Below are 14,981 nucleotides of genomic sequence, written 5' to 3'. Positions count from 1 at the left end.
TCATTACCTATATTACCTAGATAAGAAATCCAAATAAATAGGGGCACGGGCAATGTGATGAAATTAGTTAATTAAAATTTATTAATTTTTTCTAGATCCTCTTTTTTTGAGTGCCCATTTTTCTATTTTTAGTAATGCGGCAGAAGCAGAAAAGGGTCTTAAAACTCTTAATGAGAGAACGAAATATAGAATAAATGATGATCGTGATCCGTTTTAAATCGTTAAACCTTTTAATCAACTAGGAGTGCCCCGTTATTTCTTTTACAAATCTAGGACAAATAATCAGATACGCGAGCCTTAAAATCAATAAAAAGAGATGATGCGATAATCGAGGATTTATTCGGAATATGTTAGATTAAATTTCGAAGAATTTTATAATATAATTATAATTATCTTTAACTGTTCAATAAAATAAATTATTTATAATTTTTGAGTGAACTTAGTTTTTATTTTTGTTGGCAGTAAAAAAGACTGAATATAGGGAGAGGGTAGTAAGAGTCCTGCAGAGCCGGCCCGTGGTCCAAATAAAATGTTATATTTCTTTCCTACTCTTTTTCCCCCTATTGAATAAAACAATCATAAAATGAATTTAATATTATATTTTGTAACAAATAGGAATAACGTAAATTAGAGGTCTGCATTGGGCGGGTTTTTGGACCAAAAGCCAAAAAAATTTAAACCGCCCAAAGTTTTCAAAAAAATATATACCCGCTTGCCCCGCCCATTTGTTTAAAATTTTTTACCCGCCCGCCCATTATTTATAAAAAATTTTAACCCAAGTCCACATATAAAATTTAATAATGACCATTCTTTCAATTTTTTAAGCATCTAATAAAAATATTTGAGCATTACACCTCTACAAAAAGTTTATAATTTAGGAAATTAATTTAAGCATAAAAAAATATTCAATTTTAATTAAGAACAATTTATTTGATCAAATAGAATATTTATAAAATAAATATAAAATTGATATTATATGTAATTATAATGCAAAAATAATAATGAATCGACGTTTCTGGATACAAACACGTTCTACTTTGTTCTAAAAACCTTCCAGCAATAATATTTTTCTTGCTAATCTTGATATCTTTGGCAAATCTCTTGTCGTTTCCACCAAAGTATGATATCCGTCTGAACTAAATTTTCTTCCTCAAGTGAGATCTGGATGTCCCGTATGCAATATTTGTAAAACTCTTTTTTGAAGTGAGTACGAAGATTAATCTGCCATTCCAAAATAAAATACCGTGCTATTTTCGTAATCGTTTCATGCTATTCGGAATAGTAACAGAACAAAATACTATACAGTTTTATAAACCAGACTTCGAGTTAATATTAGAAACAGATGCATCTAACCAAGGATTTGGAGCTGTATCATGCAAAAATATGATAATTGTAACGAATTTCCAATAACTTACACCTCAAGAACTTTACAAGACGCTGAAAAGAATTATTCTACAATAGACAAAAAAGCAAAAGCAATAAGAAACGGCGTAGAAAAATCTCATAACTATATGGGACTAAAATTTAAAATTTGAAGACCACAAACCTTTAATAAAGATATACGGTAATAACAGAGATTTGAGCTCATTAACAAACCAAAGATTATTACGTTGGGCTTATAAATTTGCATATGATTATAATATAATGTACAAGAATGGCGCTAATAATATAATTGAAGATGCTTTATCGCGAAACCCAATAAAGAAAAATGTAGAATAACAAGTGAAAATAAAAGTGTGAAATATATAAGAAATCTTACTTATGACACATTAACTCTATTAAGAAAATAAATGGTACAAATATACAAAATCAAGCACCAGAATTACAAGCTTTTAGAACAAGAATAGATGAAATAGAAAATGATGACGGTATTTTATTTTGGAATGGCAAATTAATCATTCTGTACTCACTTCAAAAAAGAGTTTTGCATATATTGCATACGGGACATCCGGGTATTACAACAATGAAATCCATTACGAGACATTATATATGGTGGGAAAAATTAGATAAAGATGTCAAAAAACTAGTAAAGTTTTCTTCACTTAAAAAAAAAGATTGGTACAATAAAAAAAGAAATATTATTATTGATCATTTAATTAATTATGATTTTTTTTTAGTTTGTTTTTGAATAAAAATTTTAAATTTCCTTAACCCGCTAGCCCATTGTTTAAATTTCTTAACCCGCCCACCCACCCGTCCGCCCATAGTTTCAAAAATTTTTAACCCACCCGCCCGCTTGCCCATTTTCAAAAAAATTTTACCCGCCCATTCGCTCGCCCACTTAGATGGGCGGGTGTGGGTGGGCCGAAACCCCGCCCAATGCAGACCTCTAAAGTAAATAAGCATCATCAAATTAACAAAGTTATAGCGAAATATTTAAAATTAAAACCTAACATTAAAATAGAGAATAAAAATAATATCTTGAGTTTGAGATTTTTCCCTCTATTTTTTAAGGGAGATGACCAGAGTCTAAAATAAAATTTTTACACCCAACCGCAAGTGAACTGGGCCAAAAAATTTCGATTTTACAGATCTCTGATAAACACAACTCCACTCGAATCGGGCGAAAATTTTTTAAAATTTGGCCTGATTTGTCCGCTCACCTCGGTTGCCCATACTTTAAACCCAGTAACTGTGCTAAGGACATAAAAATAAACTCAAAAACTTAAAATCGCCATTATTCAAATTTAGGACCAATAAAATTTTACATGACTAATCAAAGCATTTAGCTAGGTGAAATCTTTTTTTAGAATCAATAATTATTTTTTAATGAATTTTTTACATTATTTTTTTTAATGAATCTTTTTTATTATATTTTAATGGGGTTACATTAATATATAAAATTATATTGAATAATTTTATTACAAGCATAAATCAAATAATAATTAAAGGTAAGTGGATTTTCCTTTTTATGCTAATATATGATGTATTAATGAACTGATTAAATGCAAATTAGTCCTCTCTATCTAATCTTAATCGGGTCGTTTTTTTAAGCCCAAATCGGACTGTTTAACAACACTAGTCCTCTCCCTTTAAAAAAATTAAAATATAAATTTTAAAAAAAATGTGGAAAATTATTTTTGGTTAGTTTTTAAATTACCATTTTTTTTTAAACTTAAAATTAGACCTCTCATCTAAAAAATATACCAAATAAATTTTAAAAATATGTAGGAAATGATTTTTGGTTAGCTTTTAAATTCCAAATTTCTTAGCACCAGCTTGAACAATATATTAAAATTTAAAAAAAAATCATCCATATGTTTGTAAAAAGCTACAAATTAATTAAAAAATGTAATGGAATTTCAATTTTTTTTATTAAAATAAAAAAATCTTGAAATAACATGTGTATATAAATCAAAATCATCTTGAACTTTTAACAAAATAATATTAACAAGGAATCGGTTGTTCCTAAGCAATTACATCTTTATAAGTGTATCATCATTATAATGATGAAATTAATTGTGGTTGATTTGTACCTATCTATATTAAAATCCAAATAGTTTTATGGTAGTATTATAGCAAATATAAACTCTTAAAAAAAGAAATTTTTTAAAAATTAAAAGGTCATTGTAATAAACCTAATAAAGTGAAATGGCATATTATTTAACCCTGAAATTTACTAATTATTAATATAATTTTGTAATTCCTGGACAAAAAGACACCAGGTCACCATCTTTTTACAAAATTCAATACAACCAATTTATATTTAAAGGAAAGAATGTTCATGAATACTTGATTCTTTTATTTATATTGTTAAATTTTTTGCATTTCAAAATTTTATATAAATTGTGAAAATAAAAAATTTGCATTAAAAGATTACTATTGTTGCTTTTTTAAAGACAAAAAAAACGTTATTTTTTTCTCAAAAAAACGGATTATTTCATCTGTAAAATGAATGGTCAATCTATGCAGTATTATGTCAGTAATTAGATTGGAAAATATTTTGTTATAATTTTATAATTTAATCAGAGATATAAATAAATAATGGTTTTCAAATTATACACTTTGTTCATTATTTTATTACTTTTTAAAAAAAATTTAGGGTAAATTTATTTATTGATTTTCAGATTATAATGGTTAAGACATATGAAATTAATTTTATGTTCCAGTTGAGTCAGGAATTTTTTTAAAAAAATTTGGGGTTGGGTTGGTCAGAAAAATGCTTTTTTCCTATAGGTTGTGTTGGGTCAAAACAAAAAAAATAGTTTCTAGCAGGTCTCTGCTAGAAACTAATTATAAAATAAAAAAACATGTTTTCAAATGAAAAGCATCTGACAGATGTAAAATATGATTATGAAGTTTTTTGGACTGCAAAAAAAATATGTTGGGAATGGATTAAACAAAACAAATTCCAAATTAATTGCCATATGCGATTATTTTTATCTCAAAATTTCTTTCAATGGATAATTTAATTTTTAAAAGGTAATCTTAGGTAATTTGTATAAAAGTCTCAAATTTTGATTGTAGGCCACTCCCTCCCCCTTCCATACTACTTATTTAACATGCCTTTTAATTATAAATTAGTTTGAGATATGACTGTGGTAATCCACAAAAAATTTTACTGATCCAATCTGATATTTAGATATTTTATTTATTTCTGAACCAATGTCATAAAAAATACAAATTTTCTTTAGCAAAAAAAATTAACTGTAATGAGCAAGACACCAAACACTTTGAAATTTTTCATTCTAAAGGTCAAGGCAATATTTGGTTTATTATAACAAAATATTTATAGAATTTTATTTTCCTATTCCACAAAAAGTTAATCATATCATTTAATATTGGCAATGTTTGTAATTATTAAATGTTTTTAAATCCCTTTCTGGTTGCAAATATTATAACAAAAATATTTATTATATATAAATAAAATATATATAATCATAAAATAACCAAAAACAATTATGATATTTTTTTTGGAAATATTGGCCTAATCTAATTAAATATCAACATACCTACTTTAGGGTAAGTAATAAAATCTGTTATTATATTTAGAAATTAAGGTTTTCTTTATTCATTAAGTTTATTATTAAAAAACGAATAGGCCATATAAAAAAACTAACAATTAGTGCACATATATATAAAAACTTTAAAAAAACAAGAAACTGAATATTAAATTTAAAAAAAATAATTAAGAGATAGGTTTATTTGCATTGCTGTATGGTACCATAATAGCAATTTAATTACTTTTATGAATAGCCATCATAATGACTTGTTTGAAATGAAATAGAAGACTTAATTATGATTACCACTTATTTGGCTTAATTTTCTCCCTACCAATTTAATAGATTTAAGGAGTTCCTCTTTAAATAAACACCAAAAGTAATTGCGACAAGTGTGATAAAAATGTAAAATGTCTAATTATTGGTTATTTTCAAAACTTCTAACAAATTAATTGCAGGAGCATTTTTGGTGGATAGTGCCAAAAAATTGATGAATGTCAAATCCTAGATGCTAAAAGAGCAGATGACCAAGATATTAGGTAGATACCATTAGGTCTTCTATTGTTGCTTGAACATGAATGATTGGACTTAATGGTATTTAGGATGCTGGCTCTTTTTGATAAAATCATTTGTTGTATGCACTGGGAGGTGGCCTTTAGAATATCTACAAAGTAAAGGATAATGTCCTCTGTAATCAAATGATAAAAAAACAATACATTTAGAAGGAAGTGATATATCATAGACAAAACAAAGCAAAATAGCCATATAAGTTTCTTTATTACTGAGAAGAAGACCTTGAAATAATTGACAGCCATTTGTAACATAATTTATAATTCAGAATAACTTGGCTGGAACATTGTTTTAATGAATTATTCAATAAGAGATAATCAGTGGAGTGAGACATTACGGGAATACCTTGCTTTCTGAAGGGTGGATATGGGTCTGCTAATACCAGGTTTATAATTGCTCACCCAAATGTAAATAGTGCTTTCTAAGCAAAGAACATGACCAGTAGAAATTAAACTTGAAATGCTTAATCTTGAGGAGGTAAAAGCAGCAAAAGAAAAAAAACATTTTAAAATTATAACAAAGGCTGATGATAAAATTCTTAAAAATTTATATAATATTCGATCATTTTTCCTATATCTTTAATGAATTTTGAATATAATGTTTAAAAGTATGGTGCTTATTTAAGACAAAATGGTAATGCCTTTTGATTTGGCTCTAGTTACACCCCTACCATGATTACAATTTCATTTTTTTATAAATTAACATGAATGTGCTCAATGATTTTATTTTTGTATTATGGTAAATTTAATTCTTTTTTAGGTCAGAGATATAGAAAAAAAAATAAAGTTATTTATACTAACATTATGATTAATAACTTATTTTTTTAAAAAAAGGTTATTATTTATTAAATTAAAAATATATTTAAGTATATTTAGATACCAATGTAAATATAAAATGTTGATTAATCACTATTAAAAATAAATGTTAATTTTTGAAATGATAAAAAAAACATCCTAATTAAAATAACAATAATACTATTTAAATCATTTAATCTTTTAATCTTATTATATATAGTACATGAATATTAATATATTTTAAAAAAAATCAAGATATACATAATAATCCATTTTAGATGATTTTATCATAGGTTAACACCTTAAATTTACCTGGAAGGTAAGTTATAATGAATTTTGGTGTAAAAATATATTTAAGATTTATTTGATTATTAAAGAAAATATATATAAAAATTCATTTTCTAACCTCTAATATTAAGCAAAGTATGCTTTATAAGCACATGTAAACTTTGAATAAAGGTTCAGGTGAAGATTGCGAATTAGATAAAAAATTTAAATTATGAATTTAAAAAAATATTCTAATAATTTTAAAAGTAATATTTTAGAAAGTTATTTATTACTTATGAATTATATATGCATATTAATTAATATATGGGTACAAATTAATTTGAATGATAAAGTTAGTTTAAGTTCTGAAATTGTTATATGTAACTTTTAAAAGAATAGCTATACCAACTCGCAATTGTTAGACCCGATTTGGGCGAATTTTCAAAAACGGCCCAAATATTATTATAAATAAAATAATGTTATGCAGGCACGTAACCAATGGGGGGGGGAAGGGGGAAATTTTACCACCTATCGCAAATTTGACTGTTTTCCTAAATATCATTTTAAGCTAATAAAAATTTACCCTCCCCCCTGCCCCGTCAAAATCTTCCAATATCAAGCAGAGTTATCCTTACTGATAGTTCCATTAATAAATTATTTTTCTATAGCTCACTACTATGTAGAAATTTACAAAAACCAAATTTCGATTTGGTCAAGCAGTGGCCCCTAAAACGGGGGGAAGGGGGGGGGGGGTCCGAAGCAACTGCTTCAGTAAATTTGAGTGGGGGTACTTTTTTTTTTAAAAAAAATTTTTTAATTTTTTTTAAATTTTCTTTTAAAATTTTCTTTATTATTTAATTATTTTACTGTTTTGTTACATCCATCATGATCAAGTGATTTCTGGTTTATAAATGTAATAATAAGACCCCCCCCCCTTAACTTAATATTTAATTTTATATATATTGACGAAAAATTACTTATTTTTTTAAGCATAATATGAATAGATAGTAGTATTCATATTTTAATTTAAATATCTTATCTTCCCTCCCTCCCTTTTCTTAGGAATCACATGATCCCATCAATATTGTTGGAAAAAGAATTGACAAATTTATAATTGATAAATATCTAGAATTAGGAGCTCTTCAACCTACACATTATTTATTCCCCAAAGATAATAATAATAGAAACAGATCCTTTAATGAAAGCTTTTATGAAAAAACTAATATTGACAATAGCAAAATTGCTAGAAATTGGATTACTTATAGTATTAAAATGAATAAAAGTTTTTTGCTTAACATGGCTCTTATTTGGAAATCCACACACAACAAAATAGACATGTGAAGGTTTAGATAAATGGCAGAATATTAATCGTGATATTATTCTGCATGAATCTTCACAGGCACTTATGATTGCCTATTATGGAAGGCTTTCTCACAATAAAAATTCGATATTAAAATTTATAACACCCCAGAAAGAATGTGTAGATAATAACCGTTCTATCATAAGAATTATAATAAGATGTTTAGATTATTTAATATCTCGTAACCAAGCCTTCTGGGGGAACAGGCAACAAGAAGACAATATGATGGCCCTTATTAAGCTTATTGCAGAATCTGAACATGTACTAAAAATGTATAAACAACAAAATGAAGAGAGAAAAAAGGATAAAAAAAATAAGGGATTAAAAACGAAATTATATTCAAATCTATTATTATATAATAACATAAATATTCTCATTGAAACCATGAAAAATATGGTTATAAAAAAATTCAAAATAAGATTACATCTAACAGGTGCTTTTCAATCATAGTTGATTCGAAATCAGAAGCAATAGCTTTGATCGTAAGATATATTGAAAATAGTGAGACTCCGAAGCCTGTTGAAAGACTGATTGACATATATTGTACGGGAAATACCACAGGCTCGATATTAAGCATAATATAATATCCAAACTCGGCTCGATGAATTTACCCCTTGAATTTCTAGTTGGGAAGTTATGATGGCGCCTCAAACATGAGTGAAAGAATCAATGGTGTGCAGGCCTTGATTTGAGCAGAGGCGCCAAAGGCAGCTTTTATTTGGTGTTATTGTTATCGATTAAATTTAATCATTGTTCAATTATGCCAATCCATTAAAGAACTTCGAAATGTTCTAGGAATACTAGATGAGTTGAGGGCAGCTTTAACAAATTTAAAGGATTCTGAAGATCCTGCCACTTCCACTATGGCTAGTGCTATTGTCTTTAGAATAGAAAAATTTGATTTTATCATATCACTTTGTGTTTTGGATAAAATATTGTTGATAACAAGTTTGTCTTGTACAAAATTGCAAACCATTTCGAAGGATATAGGGTTTGCAATAAACCAAATTCATTTGGCAAAAGATTGCTTGATTAATTTAAGAAGTATAATATAAATTATTGTCTTAATTACTTTTTAATCTAATATAATAACACTGAATTTTTGGATGTTTTTTCAAAGGCACAAGATTTTATGAAGGAGAGAAATCTACCTTTTGATTTTGAAAGTTCTAGACTTCAAACATTACATTCCAAAAAGGAGACGTTTATATACTTTCATCATTAAATATAGAAATTTTTTTTAGCTTTAAAATAGGTGTATTTTATGCTACACTTCCTACAACCTCATGTACTGCCGAAAGAGTCATGAGTAAAATTAAATTAATTAAAACAAGACTTCGTAGTACCATGAAAGATTCATTTCTTAATAATTTAACCATATTATCAATGAAAAAAAATTATTTAAACAATTAAATATTGATGAAATTATAAATTCGCTTTCTCTTCCCCTAATTTATCTAAATTATTAATTTAAAAATAATATTTAGAAAGTATATTTTTGATGAAATAAAAATTATTTTAAAATTTATGGGTGTCATAAAAAAATTATTATTTTTTCGAGGGGGGGGGGGGTACTTTTCAGGGGGGGGGGGGGTATTCTGCTTCATTCGCTCAGAAAGTGTAGTGGCCACTGCGTTGTACCCGCTATTGTTGTATCGATCTTCGTAGTAGTTATCGTTGCGATTATCGAAACTGTTGCGGTTATAGTGACAATTATCGTAGCTTTGATCAAAACGATTGTCGTGAAAGTTGCTCTGCCGTCCGTTGAATCGTTTGTCGCGGTCGTTGGCGTAGCGTCCGTTGAATCGTTTATCAAGGCAATAGTCGCAGCGTAAATCGTAACGTTCATCGAAATGCTGTGTGGGGCGATTATCATTGATGAACTGGGGTTGCTTGATAAGAGATTTACCATGTGCGTGAAAGTCCTGAATGGGTTTTGTTGTTACGTAACTATTTTTGACTCTGCCCATGTGATTAACCTCTTGCACCAGGTGATTCATTCAAATGAAACAATTTCATCTCGCCCTTGATGCAACTTGGCTCCGCGGTGTCTTCCTCTAGACCTAGATTGTAAATGTCTTCTATAGTCATAGAGCTCTTGACCGCCTTCCTGACATCTTTCAAATACAAAGATACTCTCACTTTCTCAATAATTCTCTGAATGCCATTAAATTTACATTCTTTATTGAGTTGTGCTACGCGCGTGACCCAAGACGAGAACGTCTCATCCTTGTCTTGAGTTGTAGCATAAAATAATGATAGTTTCGCGTTATCGGTCTTCTATGGATGTTGTAACTTGAATTTGCCAAGCAGGACTATTGGGTCCTGGGAGTCTTCCTCAGTGCAAATTGCCCCAATATGATTGAATTCGTCATCAGGAAGACTTCGGAAATAAAGCGGCCTTTTCTCCGTTGGAGATCTTGCTGGTGTTGAAGAAATTCTGTAATTTCCATATGTAGGCGCTGTCATCGCTACTAAATTTGGGGAAATCCAGTTTGAAAAATTTAGTCGTATATGTGGAATTGTTCAAAGCATCCATCGTAAGAGAATTATAATCGATAAAGGCGTGAAATAGAATAAATGTACATTGCATAATCAAGACCAAATTTTGAGATAGTACTTACGCAAAGTTCGGACGTGGATTGGTCTCCATGTTGGAATAGTATTAATTCCACGTTTTATTATAGTTAGATAATTATAATACATTTTATTTTAAATCATAATTTAATTTTATTATTTGATAAATTACATTTTTAATTTTCTAACTATCATTACACTTTTTTTATCCCTTTATATATCTTTTTTTTTAAAATAATAAAAAATATAACTAATACAAATTGATCTATCAAAAAAAAATGTTAATATAAAATTTTGACCGATTAAATTTAAATACAAATTGATATAATATAAAATAAATCAATTGCCAAAATAAATAATAAAATAACATCGATCAACATATTCAACAAATATAATATCAAAAAATTATATTAACGCCATATGATATGCTTATCATATCACAAAATAATATCTAGATCCTAAGATCCGATATGAATAAATTATGATGAGCCTTTCTAACAAATTTTACTGCTATCTCATTTAAATTTTTCCCTTTGTTTTTTTAGATATATTTTTTTTAAACTTTCATTAAACTTTATATGCTTAATTTTATTTTATTAATAAATAAAAGAGGCATTTTTTTGTTTTATATACAAGAAAAATTGTAACTTTTATTCAACTTGATCATTGTATAAGTAATAATAATATAATTTGCAAATATACCTTAGCCTCTTTTTAAAAAAATTTCATAAAACTAAAAAAATAAATACAAAAACTTAAGAATTTATTTTACTTAGACAGAATAAACAATTTTTTTTCTTCATATAATACTTTATTTAAAAACAAATTTTCACAAATTTATCTTTTACAAATTATAATTAAAAATATATATTAAAAAACAAATAAGCATAAAATAAAAATGAATTAAAAAATATATATGTATAAAAAAGAATTGAGAAAAAAAAAATTTTATTAAAAAAAGGGTACAAATCACCTTAGAGAAAAGTGAATGCTTTAAAAATAGGACCGGCAGATTTTTAGGGAAATCTGCTGACGAAGGAAAAATCCATCATTGGGGTCCCCTGAGATCTGCCCCATTTTTTCCTATGGTTTTAATGAAATTGAGAGCAACACTTCCGAACGTGCCTAGCGTATTGGCAATTATTGGCATAAAAACGGTGTTGGTGAGGCAAGCATATTTGTTTTTTTAGGATTTCGGCCTTTTCGATGTAGTCCCAAGCGAGTGGGAGACCATTGGTCGAATGAGGGCGTTTCCGTTTGAGAGGCCCACTGGTTCGAGGGTAGATGGAATATTAACTTTTTTAAGAGCAGCTAGGATAATGTTGTTAATAGATTTATGACGCGGTTGTCGTCCATGGGAGAACTTGCAGTGCAAGGGATCTTAACCTTTTGATTTGATGGGATGGCCGCAGTCGATGCAAATTTGAGGGAACCACAGCATTACAACCATCAAAGCGGAGGGTTCTGGAAATGCGTGCTGTTTGCCAGTCAAGGGGAAGCCTAGATTGGAACTGGGGATGGCTTCCAGATATTTTTAACATGCCCTTGTATATAATACTAAATTATTGGGGTTGTCCTCAAAGGGCCTGTTCGAAATTAGGTATTTAACGGAACGGGCGATCAGAGGAGCATCCCAGTCTTTTTGAATGCTGGGGACGATAAAGGGTGGGTGGGCAGCTGCTCTCCCTAAAGGGGAAGGCCTGCGAGAGGTCAGTATCTAAAAGAGTGGATCCATTGTCGATGATAGATTGAGCAGCAAGACGAGATGAGATAAAGGCTGAGAGGGAAGGTTGATTTGGGGATCGGATACCAATACCACTAGACTTGCTGGGTATGGTGGCCTGAAGTGAGGATGAATTGGAAAATTTTAGGTTTAATACATTTTCAAGTAGACCCTTAATTTGGGTTTCATGAGAAACGAGCATGTCGCGGCATTTAAAGATCGGAGAGGATCTCAGAGCGTAAAGGATTTTAGGTATATTGAAATAATTTTTATTAAAAAAAAGGATTGATGGGCTGGGAGGTAATTAAATAATGTGTTTAATTTTGGTAAGTTGATAAGAGATCAGGGGCGTCGCTAGCCTATACAATCTCAGGAGGCTCAACTAAAAAAATTATATGGCGGGCTCCGCCCCCTATGCCCCCAATTTGCCCGGGTTTTATATTAATATATTATACTTTTTTAAAATTTAACTCTAAATTTTTATTCTCATTTTTAATTTTCTCATTTATTATATTATGCATACAAAATAAACTGGCATATAAATAATTAAAACAATATAAGACATTTCTAAAAATAAAATTTTTTAATACAAAATCTATTTATTACAATATAAAATATTTTCGATTGCTGATATAAAAAAAATTTGCGTCTAAAGAATTACAAGTGATAAAAAAAATTAATTAATTCATACACATGCCTCAATTGATAATAGTTTTTAAAAACCACATATTGCAATAATATAATTCTTAGCAACTTACATTGACAAAAGGTTATCAAACTAATATAACTCTCTATTATCATTTTACACATTTATAGAATGGACTAATAAGGAAAAATTTATAGGCCTAAACCAAATCAACAATTCTTGAAGAAGAGAGTATAAACGACCAATCCAAATCATAAAACTATTAAGTGGTTAGAGCTTCCTTTTAAATGACATGATGGTAGCTAGATAAGTAATCGAGAAAATTATTGTGAGATATTAAATTTCTAAAAGATTATCCTCCATTTTAAATATATATAAACGATTACACAGTTGACCATTATTGTTTATTTAAAATATGCAATCATATGCCCTCAGCTGTAGTAGTAATAATCTTAAATTACATAGCAACATAAATAATAGATGCTGGTTAATTTGCAGTAATAGCCATGACACTCACGATGTAAACTAGTATCAGAATTTATTATGTTGGATAAATAGATAAAATATAAACACTAAAAATCTTTGGAGGAAATAATTTTGCAAATATATTAAAGCCTTGATATATTTACACGGCATGGATGCTATATTAGAAATGAAACATTTGGGAACTATAAAATAAGGACCAGAATGATATGATGAAACAACAATGATGATTTTATATATTGTCGCACCACCTCTAGTTGGTATATTTTATCTTAAAATAATAATAGTTTGTAAAAATATCAAAAATATACTTGTATTAAAAATTTAACTTAAAACTGTTTTTTGAAAAAGATAAAAAATAGCTTTCCTAACGTAAAAAAGAAAAGATATCAAATTTATATAATCTATTGTATTATGAATATTAAAATGTTTAATTTTTAAAAATATTTATAACTAAACTTGAAAGCAAATTGTTTCTATATTTATTATCAAAGCATTTATTAGTAAAATTTATTATAATATTAGCTGAAATATATTATAACTGTCAAATACTTCTATAAAAGTGGCATTTTATCTAATATTTAATAAACAACAACTATATATAATAGAGAATTATAAACTATATGTCTACCTACTTTTTATTATACTTATTTGGACCTTAAAAATATTTTTAGGATTAGGTATGATAATAAAATTTAAAAATAAATATACAGTTGATTAGTCATTTTGAACTCTGCTTATTACAATATTAAAATTTTTAGTTTTCAATTAATAAATGATTATATTTATTTAATTAGGGTTATAAAATAATTTAGATAATAATAGTCAATTAAGCTTCAACTGTTAATGCTAAATTAATATTTAGTGAGTGATATTGATATTCTATTTTTAATACAAAATTTGATTGCTAGCTGACATAGTTTCAGATATTCTTATTAATTTTTAAATAATAAAATTAAATTTATATTTTACTTAATAGAATTATAAAAGAAATCTTTCAGGGGCAATCAAAAAAATTTATTTTAGTTCAAGGGGTTAAGGTACCATTTAAAAAATTTTTTTTTGCTTCAGGGTCTATTCAAATTTTTCAGGGAACTCTAGCCCATGCCCCCCCCTAGCGACGCCACTGTAAGGGATTTGTTTAAAAATGTTTCGATAGCCTTTTCACCCACTATAGGTGATCCAAGATGTGTCATCTCGTCTCTGTTGATGACGTGATATGCCATGTCTAAAGGGATAGAAGTGGAATTTAGGAAGCAAATCTTACATTTGTAGAGGTTGAAAGATAGTGCTGTAGTATAAGAGAGATTCTTCATAATGAGGGGATGGACATGATTGTGGAGTGGTTTCCCGAGACAATGCCGTCATCAAGATACCATACCAGGTAAAAAAAATCTAATTTGATTATTATTAGGAACACAATTATTATTTTCTTACCTTTTTAAAAAGTTAGTAAAAATTTTTTTTTGATTATTTATATATATTTATACAATTTTAATTGTTTTCATAGAATAATAAAAATCACTAACAATTTATTCCTAATTTAGATTTGCTCACAATTAGTATCAGTGTCATTGATAAGTGACATATGACGGATGTTATCTTTTATAGGAGAAATCAG

Source organism: Gordionus sp. m RMFG-2023, chromosome 2 (assembly GCF_954871325.1).
Source record: "Gordionus sp. m RMFG-2023 chromosome 2, tfGorSpeb1-WG-v2, whole genome shotgun sequence".
In the NCBI taxonomy this organism is placed as follows: Eukaryota; Metazoa; Nematomorpha; class Gordioida; order Chordodea; family Parachordodidae; genus Gordionus; species Gordionus sp. m RMFG-2023.
The sequence above is the reverse complement of the archived record's forward strand: the minus strand, read 5'-3'. Positions refer to the sequence as shown.